A 15,401-nucleotide genomic window follows, 5' to 3' on the forward strand; every position below is an offset into this window, starting at 1 on the left:
AAGCATTAACTGATCTGTAACAGTTGAGCTGACTCTTCAAGAGGCAAACAGAAGCTTTCAGAAGGTAAAGGAAACTGCCCAAAACAATCTCCAGTCAGGTACGACCCTCTTGCCGGCTACAAATTGTATTTAAAATTATTTTAGGGACTCTATTAAATGATAACGAGATTATTTGGAACTTTCTAACTTAAGGTATGTCAATAAAAAACAGGAATCAATTCTTGGTAGTAAGCTGCTTTGCTTTTCCTATCCGGTCAGCCAGCTAATGTCCAAAGGAGAATAAACAAAGAGCCATTTTGTTAAATGGAATATTTTGATCATGGAATTTTTTTTCAAGGAGGCAGAAGAACAGCTGTGGGTATTGACTGTTTTCCATTAAATCTTTTAAATCAGAAAGAGATAAAAAGAGATAGCCCTGTACCTCCTTCCCTCAGGAGGTTATTAGTTAATACATTTTTTCAGCGATGTGGCCCCCGAATTACAGATGACACAGTAGGAAATCAGACGTCCCAATTAATAATTTAAGCTGAGGCATTTGTGTTTTAGGAGAACACAAGGAAAGAAAAAAAGAATTTCAATCTAGTGCCCACTGATTTAGACTGTCCTTCTGTTATTTTCATATAAAAATCACAGAAAATAATCTATGTTATTCTTTAAATAAAGGTTTAGTGACACTGGGTGGCAAAGAAAAACCTGGTAGGCTAGAGCCTTGAGAAAATACTATTCGTGACCTTTCCTGCTGCATTCCTCAGAGAGAACCAATCCTCTCACTCTCTTCTGTTATTTTCCACTGAATCCACAGGGAAAACTCTTGCAGAGCGAAGGTCTATCTCACCTTGCTCCCCAAAACTCCAATCAATCAATACTATAGAAAACTGAATTCAAACACACAAGGTGGCTACCTTCAATGTGTTCTTTGTAAAAATGCAACAAGTAAACCAAAAAGCCATCAAATCCGAAGATGCTCCCTTTCGACTGAGCATAAAGGGCATGAAGAGAAAACCCCACCAATCTAGGCAATAGTCTAGTATTTGATTGTTAAAGAATAGTAATTTTAGCAGCAAATACACACCAAACGCCATTCACTAATCACACACTCTGAGCCACCTTCCTATCGTTCTCATGTTTATTTGAATTACAGGATACTGAGTTTCCCTGAACAGCTTTAGGAGGTTTATTATCTGATACAAAAAAGCCTTTGTTACTCCAGTAAATAAAAGTATTCAGTTCCACTAGGCACTGTACGGGATGCTGGGGGACTGCTGGGGAGCAGTAAGGATGAATGACAGAGCTTGCTAATCCTCAAGAAGCTGAGCAGGGTAAGATTCGCACATGCATAATAAGTAATGGAAGAAATGAGTTAAAAGGGTAAGACAGCACTTCTGACCAGCGTGTTATAAAAGTTATCCACATGCATGTGCATATGCATTGCACTCCGTGCTGGTGAGGACCGGGGGCAATGGAGATCCTCCCGTGCTGCGGACAGCAACTCCATCTGAACCCCATAAAGACAGTCGTTTGGCTCAATACTTCTATATCTCAAAAATCTACCCAGATGTGGGGGAAAACACAGATAGAAAGATATTCACTCCAGAACCACAAGAATGAAAAATCTGGAGAAGTCTTAAGAGCCAGTAGCCAGGGGTTACTATGCCTCATATGGTAAATATGATACAACAGAATATGATACCCAGTCCAAAAAAGGTTCTTTGAATCTGCACAATGTTGGGATTTACAGTATAGGATAATGTGAAAAGAGCCAAATACAAAACTTGATGTTAAAACTATATACATAAAGTACTGCAAAGAAGCACGTTCACTTTATGAGAGGGATTACCTATTACGGATAGGCTTACGCATGCTTTTCGCTCTTCTCTGTATTTTTCTACGGTGTGCAAATTACGTAACTATATATGATGAACATGTAGATCCACATACATATCAACTTTAAATTCAATAAATAGGAAAAGACTTTTTAAATCGTCCGTAAAACCAACGGATGTTACATTACTCAGAGCCTATTACTCATGTCCAATGAGATGACCATTAGCTTCTTCCCCTGGCTCTAAGTCCCACAGAAAGATACGTAAGCATGCAAGCGCATATCTGTGTCATTTGAGCAATATGTATTGCTGATTCATTTATTAGAGTGCATGGTTTTTTTTATAGCAGGTATTCACAAAAATATTGCCCTTTATTCCCACACACTGGGATGACACTGTGGTTAGAAGAGTAATACCTTGCAATGGCACGTATTTTCATACGCCCTACACTTGCTGCGGGCCTGCAAGGCAGCAGTGCCTGGAAAGTCTGGAATGGAGAAGGTTGTGTCTCCCCCCGAGGACATGATTCACTGTGGGCCCTGAGCCAACCCCACACTCACTGACCCAGTTCCATCTGCATGATGGCGCCTGTGTCTGCCCAGCACACCTCAGCCAGGTCTTGTGGGACCAAATGAGAAAGCCTGCATAAGCGCTCTGAAGACATTAAACAGCACACGAATGCCAGAGAGGAGTAGTATTCCCATCTGGAAAACAAGCATGAGGGAACCCGAATGGGTTCAGTGGTTGGTTCCTGCCTGTGTCTAGAGTCCCCCGCTGATGATCTTTCCCCCTCAACAAGGAAAGAAGCTTGTTCCCACTTAAGACTGAGGATCGGATCGGGAGCCGAGAGAGCAACAGGAAGCCAGAAGTGAAATAGACCAAACTGCCGGCGAAACTCTGAGAAAGAGAGTATTACTGGACATTATCTATGTAAGACGTTTCCACTGAGCTCCAGACTCTGATCACCCACTTGTCACCCTTGAGGAGAGTCCACTGCACCTCCGCTCCCCGTAGCACCCCTTCTGAGAGCCAGATAAAGTGGACTCTGCGGCAGGAGAACCCAGACCTGGCCTCCCCAGCCTTGTCCCTGCACTCACCATCCTCACCTGGGACCCAGGACCCCGGCGTCACCTACGTGTGAAATTAATTAATTTGGGTGATTTTGTAAAAAATCCCTAACTCCAAGATCTTGACTTAAAGAAAAAAAGTAAGAGATGACCACCTAATATGACATGCATTATTTTATTAAAATAAAAATAACACTAAAAACCCTATTTCCTTTTATAAACTTATGTTCATGGTAAGTCACTACCTTCTTTGAATTCTAGGTTAATGACTAAGAGAGAGACCCAGAAACTGCAATTATGATGATTATCTGTCCTGAGATATAAACAGAATATCAAACAGGGAAAAGCGATCTCATATCAACAAGCAAGTAAATAAATCATCTATATCACCAGAAGCTTCATGAAAATCACAGGTAGACCTAAAGAATCTGTTTGACTAATAATCTGTCCCTTATCATAAAATGTAAATTTATGTGTATTCCATTATTTAGGGATTTGCCATTTTCAAAACTCTTTTATGTCCATTCGATCCTAGGAAAACCTCTGGAGAGACAAGACAGAGACTTCTCTTCCCAATTAACAGATAAGGAAGGAAACCTTAGGGCAAATAAATAAGTAATTTGCCTATAATCGAATGACGGTGAGTCAAGAGAATCAGAACCAGAATCTAGGCTGCCTCATCCTTTCTACTGTAACTAGCAGCTTCTCCAATTTACATAAGGCCTGTAAAACTTAGGAATAAAAACAAAACAAAATGGAATTACTTTGTCCAAAAGAAGCCAACCTAATCCAAATGTGCTAACTTGAAGCAAAAAGAAAAATCTGATGTCCATTGCTTTGAGGCTTAAGGGAAGGAACAGGGTTGAGGGAAAGCAGAAGGTGGGTACACATATGTGGGAGGAAGTGGGGGGATTTCAGAAGAGGGGATGCTTTAAGGCCTGCCCTGTCCTGCAGAGGGAAGTCAGTCTGAAGGGTCCCCACTGGACATGAGCGGGGTCACAGCATGAAAGAATTTGGGCACCCAGGGGTGACACATCCCTACAGGCTCTCCCTCTGCTCCCCTCTTAGAACCAGTCTTAGGGGCAGGTGCTGGGCCTTGAGGAAGGCGGCAGCCCCACCGGCCTAGCATCACCTAGTCACAGGCCCAGCTAGCTCCCCAGCCAGTGGTATTTTGGTCCCAGTTGGCTTCTACTAGTTATTCGAATGTCTCAAGGGAGTCTCAAGCATTTGACTGGCAGAGCAATAGACTGGACACAATCCCAACCATAACACAACCGAATAATAACATCAAAACTTGCACAATGCTACCAACGATAGCATTTTACCTCCCTTGTGCCAGAGAGCACTGTCTAGGGTTTGGAGCATCAATCTCTGCTTTAGACTCACAATCACAACATTAGCTCTTAAGGGAGCTACTGGATTCTGACACCGTCATGTTATAAGCCCAGATGTTAAGTGGTTTGCCTCAGGTCACGTGACTAGTTAGGAGGAAAATGGATTTCCTCCCGGGGTCCCCAAATCCTCATTCTTAGTCACTGCCCTTTCTCCTTTTTATTTGGATGCGGTATTATGAAAATGCACAGTTTTGGTTCACAAGTATCTCACTATGGCTGAAAAGAGCTGCACAGCCTCCCACCTCCATGCTTTTGCTTAGCCAATCCCCCGTGCTTGGAAAGTCTCTCTACCTCTGTTAGAATTGACAGAATCTAATGCATTCAACGCCATCTTCTATGACTCTTTCCCTCTCCAACTCACTCATTTACCCTGAAACTTTACCCTGAAAGGACTTTCTGTTCCTTCATTATATGACAGTCTACATCATACACATTCATGCAGCCAACACTTACCCATCTATCTGCTAAGTGCCAAGTTGGGCACAGAAGGATGGTTCTCGGCTTGGAGGAGACCAATAAAAGCTTCCAGGTAAAGCAAAGTGGATGAGCGTGGGCTCAGGGTGCCAGAATGCAGCTCAGCCAAGAGGATGTCCCATGGAGGATTTCATGCTGTTGCCCTTCGCTCCCATTAGCTAAAATCATGTTCAGAGCTGTGCGCCTTCCCCTCCACATTCTAGCTGCCAAGATTAAAAACCCCCACATCTATAAAACCAGAGAGTAGCAAGGGACATTACTACAGGATGGTGAATGAGACCCCACAAATGCCTTCTCTCTTCCCTCAGCTACGAGAGGAAAAGGGCTGCAAATCTGACTTTTCTTTCTCATGGGGAAATAAATGGGTGCTCCCACTGTGGCCAACAGCAGGCAAGAGCGAGCCACAGGAGGTCTGTCCTATCCTCCCTGCCTATCACGGCAGCATGTCATGAGCCACGTGAAGCCTCTCGCACCACCAACCCCGGGGAATGGGGAGAGAAGTGCTGGTTCCCAGACCTGAGTGTGAGTCGTCCCCGGTGATTAAAGCACAACTCCCACTGACCCTTCAGTCACCGCAGGTGAACCAACCTGTTTTTCCCGAATTCTCTCCCGTATAACCAGAACGTTCTTCCAGTCTGGAGGAAGAAAGCCTTGCCCTTTACTTGCATTTACAGGTCCCTTCATATTTTAGCCACAGATATTTTCGCTAAAGCATAGGGCTGAGTCCCTCCATAAACAAACAGGGTGACTAGAAGGATTTCTTGAAACTTGGAAACCAATCTCTGAGCAAAAAGGTAAGGATTCCTTCTCTCCAAGAAGAAAGTTTAACAGGCTGGGGGTCGTTTGGACCAGTGGTTCCCAATTTTCAAGACTACCTGAGATATTTCTACCTGGATTCCTGGGCTCTAGTCCCACGATTCTGGCTCAGATGGTCTGGCAGGAGCTCTGGAATCCACAGCTTTAAAAGGTGGTTCTCATGCACCATGAGCATTAGACACAATTCTCAAGGATAAAAACTAAAGTTAAATGCATGATTCTGAAATCTTCCTATTTTCCCCTTTCTCAAGTACTGAAATAGCTTCCACTCAGATTTCACAGCTGAATGCCAAGCAATTTTCTTACTCACATTTGTTAGTTAGTTTTGAGGAAAACAAATGAAATCTGAAATTGGGATCACTCTGAAACCATTTACATGAGTCCAAAACACACGAAGTTTCTACTCTGGTGACAGTAGCCTGGGTTTGCTCTGTTGGCAAGATGCACCCTCAATTGCAACACGTATGAGAACTGTCTATGTAGCAAGCATTTTCTAATGACTTTTCAAGTATTAATTCCAATAACTTTATGTGGTAGGAGTTACTATTAACTTTAATTTATTTTATTTATTTTTTACTTTTTAATTAATTTATTTACTTGAGAGAGAGAGAGAGTGAGCGCAAGCAGGGGCTAGGGAGAGGGAGAGAGAATTTCCAGCAGACTCTGCACTGAGCGTGGAGCCCAATGCAGGCTTGATCTCACGCCCCTGACCCTGAGATCATGACCTGAGCTGAAACCAAAAGTCAGATGCTTAACCAACTGAGCCACCCAGGTGCCCCTATTATCTTCAACCTAAAGCAAAACTTCTCAAGCCCCTCAATACAGCACTTAAGGTCCTTCACAAATTTAGTTTCATTCTATAAGACCACCCTTAAAATCTCACCGTCTACCCAGTCACCAGACCCATTCCCACCTCTTACTTTCTTCTTGGAGTTCCCTCCCCAGAACTGTCCCTTCCACTCCACAATTACAAGTCCTCTGTGACAGTAAGAACACAGACATTGGTGTTGGACTGAAGTGCAAAGCCTGGCTTCATCATTTATTCACTGTGCTTCCCCTGGGCGAATTTCTTACACCCCGAGGATCTCAGTTTCATTATCTATGCAAGAGTTTTCGATGTGCGCATTCAGTCGTACTTGTGGGTGCCTACTATGTTCCAAGAACCATTCCAGGATTGGGGATACAGTGATATGCAAACTAGGAAAGTCCTATGTCTATATTGTGGCAGAAGTCATAGAATACAGAGGAACAAGTAAGTACATAGCCTACCAAAAATGAGTGTCATAAAGGGACAGGATGAAGAAGGTTAGGGACATTTGGGCATGGGTGTGGCTATGGCAGAAGGGTAAGGTGGGTAACCGGAAGACCCGCATGGGAAGGATGATGGGATGAGTCACACATGCGGCCAGGAGGAGGGATGGGTGAGGAACTCCTATCAGGGAAAACAAACGACTGGATTTGGGAGCTAGCCTGGAGCATTCAAAGACCAGCAAGGATACCGGGAAATGGCTTGGAAAGGTAGCAGGGGCCAGATCATGGTTTTTATCCTGGAAGGTTCTGGGCAGTAGGAGCAGTGAGGAGACCTGACTCAGATTTCCGGTCACCTTGTTTGCTGCAACGAGAACAGGCTCTGGAGGGCAAAGGTGGAAAGAGGCCGAATGGCGAGGTCCCTGAGATAGTCAGGCAGGAGAGGGTGATGGGTGCTTGAACTAGGTGGTGAGAATAGGCAGGTACTGGATGGAAGAATCTGGATCTGGATGAGAAGGGCAGAACGGGCAATATCCGCTGATGGACAGGCTGGGCAGGATAAGAGAACAAGAGGAGTCAAGGATGACTCCAGGATCTGTGGCCTAATTCATAGGAAGGATGAAGTCACCGCCACTAAGCTGAGGAAGACTACAGGACGGGGTGGGGGTTACATGGTCAAATGCAATGATGTAGGCGAAAATGCTTGGTGCACGCCTAAAACACAGGAAGGACTTGATATACACAAACAGTGATGTTTGAAGTCACCTTCATTCCAGGTGAAATCTCGACTCCTCCGTGCATGCTTATCACTCCTCACTGGAAACTCAATCCCGTGGTTCATCTGGGCACAAGAGAAATACCGATCTGCCTTGCATTTTTGCAGTTTTCATAGGGGTTGGAGGTGGCGAAAAGTAAACTTAGCTTTCAACACTGTTTACATGCTTCTTGCAGGCAATAAAGCCTATGCCATATCATACCTGCTAAAATGAACTGCCGTGTCTGGGAAACTGGAATTTATAGCTAGAAGAAATATGCTGAGGCTTAGCTGCTCTGTGACCCAATGTGAACGAAGACCCAGACTCCTATAGGAAAAGAAACAAAGCAAAACCAAACCCAGACTTCACGTCCATGTGAAAAGCTCGGAGACAGAACAGGGCAACGGGGTTGGCTCTTTTTTGCTTTGGGAGAATGCTAAAGAGGACTTGGGGAAGTCAGGTCCCCAGAGGAGAAAACAGGAGATGAGACTGGGGTCAAGAAATCGTGCCTGCTGGGGTGCGGCGCTCTGATCCATCATCAGCCATGTCCAGGTATGGCCTGTCACACTGTGGATAGGAGATTCCAGAATGAGCAGAGGGGATGGGTCAGGGCTTCCCCAAGGTCTGAGAGTGGACCAGTGCTAGATGCTGGAAAATCGGCTGAGAAGATTGTGTTAAAAAACATGACTTCCTTAGCCATCCCCCTAGGAACTCTGACTCACGAGATTGGGTGTGGGCCCCCCAGACTGTTTTTAACAAGTTCCTCAGGTGTTTCTGCTATTGAGTCATCTTTGAGATCCATGGGGTAGGAAAGTACTTTGGAAAATATAAAACATTATACAAGCACACAGTGTAATTAAACCATTAATTCAAAAGCGGTGCTAGCCACCCTTCAAAGCCACTGCCACCCCCCTCCCCTTCTCTTTGGCCCTATGGACTCTGCTGAGCCAAGTCCATACTTCTCCACGTGCTGGATCCCAAGTGGTCCACACACACAGACTGAAGAGCTTGGCCGGGCAAATCAGATCCCTACAGAAGCTGGGGTGCGGTTACCACTGGCCTGAAGCTGGACTTGGGAGTCTGCAATGGGGAAACTGAAGAAAAAGCAGAGAAAGGGATTTAAATCAGAGTAGGCATCCTGGGGTAAGTGTTCAGTCTAAAAATGTGAGAGGCAACAGGCAAAGCATTGGTGAAATCACAGAGGACAATGCTGGTGCACAAAGGGAAGGAAAAGATGTCACACACACACTGCTAGCCACACAATATTTAACATCCACACAACTTCCATTTACAGAAGAGGAAATGACAGCTCTGAGACACTGAACGGACTCATCAATCTAAAGGTGCACAATGCGTTCTGTGGCAGAGCAAGATGCAATAGCAAGTCTGCCTAGCTACACCCTTGCCATTGAAAAATACATATTAAAAAGTATTGGACTCAACAAATGGCAAGAAATCCCAAGTGCATGGATTGGAAGATCCAATATTGTTAAGATGTCAATTCTCTACCCAAGATGATCTACAGACACAATGGAATCCCTACCAAAATCCCAAAGACATGTGTTGTGAAAATAGAAAAAAACACCCTAAAATTTATATGGAATCTAAGGGGCCTTGAATAGACCAGATGATCCTGAAAAAGAAAAACAAAGCTGGAGGTCGCCCATATATTCCAATTTCAAAACGTACTACAGAACTACAGTACTCAAAAATAGTGTGGTAAGGTATAAAGACAGATTATATAGACCAAAAAAAGAGAGCCCAGACATAAATCCCTGTGTATGTGTCAAATGATCTTTGACAAGAGTGCCAACACTATTCAAGAGGGAAAGGACAGTCTTCTCAACAAATGGTTCGGGGACAACTGGATTATCTAAGTGCAAAAAGAACGAAGCTGGACCCTTATCTTACACCAGATACAAAATAAAGTCAAAATGGATCAAAGACCTACATGTAAGAGCTGCAACTATAAAATTCATTGAAGAAAAACACAGGGCAGGAGCGTCACGGCACTAGACTAGCCAATGATTTCTTGGATAGGACATCAAAAGACAGGCAACCAAAGCAAAACTAGATTAAGTTGGACTTCATCAAAATCAAAACCTTTTGTCTATCACAGGGCACTGTCAATAGTGATATGAAAAGGCAACCCACGGAATGAGATCGTATTTGCAATTGGCAGAAAGTATTTGCAAATCACATATCTGATAAGGGGGAGCTCCAACAGCACATGGCATCCCCACTGACCCCTGACCTGTTTTAGGCTCTGATATCACCACAGTGGGTAAGTCCCACTAGACCCAGCAGGTCTGAGTCCTATGTTGCTGGACTCTTCAGAAGACTCACTGTGTTAGCATTTACACCCAGTGCCTCAATGAATCCTCCCATTACCATGTCCCCCCCAACTCAAGATTCCAGTTCCTTACAACCTGAAGCACTTCCCCCCTCTCCTTGAGTAGAGGAGAATAACTAAAGTAGTTATTCTCTACTAAAGTAGAGTAGAGGAGAACTAAAATAAATTAGTTGCACAGAGTATCCGTTAGGCTTTAACAAATGGAATAAATCAGTTGTAACTGGTAGCTTTATATTCCCAATTTAAAATGGCAATTTACACTCATAAATATAATACAGTATGACAGGACAGAATTACTTCTACTGACAACATCAGGTTTTGATCCTAGAGTAATGTGGAAGATACAGTTCCCAATCATCAGACTCCAGGCTGTACGTTCTGAGTCCACTAGTCCAAAGAAAGATAAAAGGGAATTTAATAAATGGCTGAAACATCAAGGAGCTAGGTTACAAGTCTGCCAGAGAGAGTATGCTCAAAGCCTGGGAAACATCCACAACATATGTTTTTTTAAAGCCATCATAATTTAAAGTCTTTCTAAACATCTTACTGTTTAATCTAATTTTCCCTCATGAATGTTTGGCTGCAGCTCAAATGGAGTCAACATTTCCATCATAAATCTCTATTTCCACATTTTCCTGGTTTGATTGTAGAATGTCTTTCGTCTGAAATATGACACAAGCAGAAGCCTAAATGTGAATGCTTTTCATCGGCAACGCGGTTTTACTACAAAACCAAACTCACAGTTTTCTGCAAGCCAAATGTCGAGAAATTATTTAAGTGAAATGAGAAATAAAATTTTGTAGAAAAAAAAAATCTTCAATTATAAATTGCCTCGCAGGTCCTAAAGAAGAAACATACAAACAAAAATACATCTGCTCGTTTTCTTTACTAATGTTAATTTTTGCCCATCCAAAGATACCACATTTAACTGCCTCCTGAATGTGGATATGCAGCATAAAACTCTGTCCAAATGCTGTCGAATGCCAATCATTACGTTTGCACCAAACATACGCCTGCCTAGTAGTAAGGAATTCTGCACCATATCATCATGACGTTCCTTTCCACAAGTCGCTTTGTGATGTGTACCTTAAATGTTGAAAAGCAGCAACAAAAATTCTATTTGTCATTTTTATCAGGGCTCCTAAAATTTTACATGTGGAAACAAATGAGGTGTACTCCACATAAAAGAGATTTAATGTTCAATCAAGGTTATAAATGTTGGAGTCCCAAGTGACTTTCTCCTTAGGGATGCGTTCTGTAGCTAAAGTAGAAGAGAATTCCCTGGCACTTACACCTGAGCATCTGACAGCAGCCAAGGCCAAGGGCATGCCCAGGCTGCCTGGGCAGAGCTGCGGAGGACCTTCGGAGGAACCTGGTGAACAGAGCCCTGTCAGAGGCAGGCTGTTTGCTCAGTCAGAGGCAAAGGACAGGTCTGAGATCTGAGAGGTGGTAGGCAGAAAAGGGAAAAACCAATGCAATGTTCCCTAAGAATCATGTTACACCACGTTAGCAACCACCCCCCAACCCTTCCTTCCACCGACAACATGGCTTTGTCTCAGCCATCCTGGAGTAGAATATTCTTACCAGTGTCTTGTGTACAGGGATGGCTTTCACATACACAAGGCTCTTGAAGGAAAACTGGAGGGAATCCGATTTAATACTCAGGAATTCACAGACATTCAAGGCCATGTTCTAGTTCTAAGTGACCCAAACAAATCTCCTTGCCTCTTCCGTGCCTGCCTGGGGAGAACTGGTCTCCTCTCACTCTGCTTCAGTGGTGTTTGACTCCAGGAATGAGAGTCCAGGCTCCAAAAGAAAAAGTCAAACCTAAGAAGAGTCAGGCTACAAAATAATTGAGCTGTTTAACGAAATAAAAGATAGCCCACACCACCAATAAAAATCTGTAAGCAGATTAACGAGAAGGAGTTCTCAAAAAACAAATTAAAAAAAACAAGTTCTAAGTCTCTAAGTGCTTTCTTCTTTCTTAACTGCAGTATTTCTATGAGTGATTTCACTTTAAAAGAAATAAATAAAAAGATCTTGTGCCTACAAAAATGTAAGATGACTGGCTGACAGGAGAACAGTTCAGGTGACACAGATTGAAAAGTTAAAAACGATTTTCTCTTGTGTCCAAATATTTGGGCAGTGTAATGGCTTAAGATGTTTACGTTCCATTTTTTCATGTGTGTGTCTGTACAGCCATTTGTTCATCATCGTTAGCCATCAGGGAAATCCAAATCAAAACCACACTGAGATACCACCTTACACCAGCCATTTGTTCATCATAATTAGCCATCAGAGAAATTCAAATCAAAACCACATTGAGATACCATCTTACACCAGTTAAAATGGCAAAAATTGACAAGGCAAGAAACAGTAAATGTTGGAGAGGTTGTGGAGAAAGGGGAACCCTCTTACACTGTTGGTGGGAATGTGAGTTGGTACAGCCACTTCGGAAAACAGCGTGGAGGTGCCTCAGAAAATTAAAAATAGAGCTACCCTATGACCCAGCAATTGCACTACTGGGTGTTTACCCCAAAGACACAGATGTAGTGAAAAGAAGGGCCATATGCACCCCAATATTCATAGCAGCAATGTCGACAACAGCCAAATTGTGGAAAGAGTCGAGATGCCCTTCAGCAGATGAATGGATAAAGAAGATGTGGTCCATATATACAATGGAATATTACTCAGCCATCAGAAAAGATGAATACCCAACTTCTACATCAACATGGATGGGACTGGAGGAGATTATGCTAAGTGAAATAAGTCAAGCAGAGAAAGTCAATTATCATATGGTTTCACTTATTTGTGGAACATAAGGAATAGCATGGAGGACATTAGGAGAAGGAAGGGAAAGATGAAGGGGGGGGAAATCGAAGGGGGAGACGAACCATGAGAGACTATGGACTCTGAGAAACAAACAGGGTTTTAGAGGGGAGGGGGGTGGGGGATGGGTTAGCCCGGTGATGGGTATTAAAGAGGGCACGTTCTGCATGGAGCACTGGGTGTTATATGCAAACAATGAATCATGGAACACTACATCAAAAACTAATGATGTAATGTATGGTGATTAACATAACATAAAAAAAAAAGAATGTAGGATGTAATGTATATAACATACAAAATATGTGTCCATCGACTGTTTATGTTATCGGTGAGGCTTCTAGTCAACAATAGGCTATTAGTAATTAAGTTTTAGAGGGAGTTACCTCTAAACCTGGATTTTCCACTGCATGAGGGGTTGGCATCCCTCAATCCCCCACTGTTCAAGGGTCAACTGTATAAACAACAAAAAAGTCCCAGTAATATCAAGGGCAGGAGTGCAAAGCTCAAGTATCTCCGTTCTACCACTGGCCAGTCACGGTCAGGCAGATGAGGGCTTCTGCTGACACTGGGCTCAGCATTCGGCTCTGTGGAGGGTGTGAACAAGAAAGATTCCATCAGGCTAGGGTATTTCTAACACAGCCCAGGCGAGAGCACTCTACAAGGTCTCCGATCCCTGCAAGCACCCCCTTCCCTTCTCCAACATGGCAGAAGGCAGTAAGGGAGGCTCAGTAAGGGCTTATACCCCAAGAATAACCCTGAGTAAAAGAATGACTGGTGTCCTAGCAAGATCTGATTCTTTCAAAGCCTCATTCTACATGACGCTACACGACTCCCTTTCCAGAAAGGCCACAACCATTTTCCATTAAAACCTTTTCATCACTGGCAGCAAACAGCATCACCTCAAGTACCTGATCTTGCTGTTTGCAAGTTATCCAGACAAAGAATCACTACAGAGAGCGGTGTCATCTTTAAGAGCTTTTATTTTGCTCATTTCTACTTTGTGTAATCTTGACTTAATGTTTAGTGTTTTGTCTACACATGCTAAAAAAAAATGTGCACACGCGTACGCACAGACACACACACATAACTGAGAAGATAAGAAAAACTATGTCTCAATCTTCATGGCCATAAGAAGGTACACGGGTGCTGCCTGAATTTCTAATACAGATCTCAGATCCTCTCCTGAATTACAGTTACTCCTCCAGAAAAGCCACAGTGGGCCTGCTGACTCACCAGTCAGGAGGAAAACCAAAATGTGACCTTGGCATCTCAATCTGCAAGGGTATAGAATACCATGTTCTTTTTCCTATTTGTGTCAGCTCCTCAGTCCAGCCGATGAATATTCTAGAGACACAAGTTTTATCTACCTTATTCTCAATGCATCCTAAAACTGTTGTGATGGCTGATGCAGGTGCCCTACCGGTCACATGAGTTCTGTTTATGGCACCCCGGAATGAGAATACCTCTCCTTCAGGTGTCCTCTGTCAAGCCACGGGAAGTTCATTTATCTGCAGTCTGCAGCCTTCCACCAAGTTCACTGTAAGTGTCACGGTTAGTAAAGCAGCTCAGTCCCTCGGGCTAATCTGGCAAATGAAGCCCTGTGGGCTAGGATCCTGCCTGGGAGGGAGTCTTGTCTGACCATGGTGACTAGAGCTGGGTCCTTAGGCAGGGCCCCAGGGAGTTCAGATGAAGGAGTCTTTCCAAGTGGGAGAAGTCCTGAGGTTTAGGAGCCAGTCAAAGGTCAGGCCAGAATATGCAAAAGCACTCAGTGTAGCTTCTTCATTTTAATGAAGAGGTAAGAGGCCAACAGTTGCTAACTTGGAGTCCAGCTGAGCCCTGAAAGCCACTTTTACAAGGATGGGGAGGGCCTGTGAAGAGATCCCCACTCCTGCATCCTTCAGGAAGGCACTGTTCAGTCTATTCTGTATCCCCACAGAGTAGATCTGGGCCCACACAGTCCTGCCCCTAACACATGATCTTGGAAATGCTGTGCGCCCATCATGTGCTGATTCTGATCGGACTGACAAGCAGCACCACCTCCCCCGCCTTCTAGAAGTAGAGTCTGGCGGTTCGGAGCTGCTCCTGGGGCCAGCCTCAGTGCACCGGGAGCCTGAGGACCACGTGCTCGGACCAGAAGGCCCCAAGGACCTGGCAACCAGAACAGAACTGGCTGCTGTGAGCTTGATGCCACGGGTTCTGTTACTGAATCTGACTTCCGTGCAGACTGAAGGCCCAGGCAGACCCCGGACATCCATATGTGGGCGGGGGGAGGGGGGGGACAGCTGTGGTGCCCAAGACCAAGGCCGGCGCTGCATGTTCCACAGGTCAGGCCCTTTCCTCTCAAAGTGACCAGGTCAGATCAAAAGTACCAACTACAAAAGCCAGATGGCAATGCAGTGGCACCTTCCAATCTGCGACTACGTCTCCCTGAGCGTCCTCCCACACGTTCACTGCGTAGCTCTACCACTGTGCTACCAGCTGCCGTCCGGAGGACAGCAACCCGCAGGCTCAGGGCACTGAGGTCAGGCAGGAGAGGGGGAGGAGGACGAAGGCCAGCCAGGGGTCTCTGGCAGTTTAGAGACATGTCAGAGCGGAGAGGGCAGAGAAAGGGGAGGAAGGAAGGAAAGGAAGCAGGACGAGGA

General features: G+C 44.3%; 1 protein-coding gene across 12 annotated transcripts in view; it reads right to left on the reverse strand.

The window, feature by feature from the left end:
- The window catches only part of SIPA1L2 (signal induced proliferation associated 1 like 2), a 212,733-nt gene that overhangs the window by 116,343 nt on the left and 80,989 nt on the right, over nt 1-15,401 (reverse strand). Inside the window, exon 1 of one of the 12 annotated variants that reach the window (XM_032430406.1) lies at nt 8,537-12,172. The exons of the other annotated variants lie outside the window; for them this stretch is intronic. The gene's annotated coding sequence lies outside the window, so the exon portion shown is untranslated. Of the gene's footprint in view, nt 1-8,536; nt 12,173-15,401 lie in introns of those variants that run through there. 12 annotated transcript variants of the gene reach the window in all.

This window comes from Phoca vitulina, unplaced genomic scaffold (genome assembly GCF_004348235.1).
Source record: "Phoca vitulina isolate PV1807 unplaced genomic scaffold, GSC_HSeal_1.0 scaffold43, whole genome shotgun sequence".
Lineage (NCBI taxonomy): Eukaryota > Metazoa > Chordata > Mammalia > Carnivora > Phocidae > Phoca > Phoca vitulina.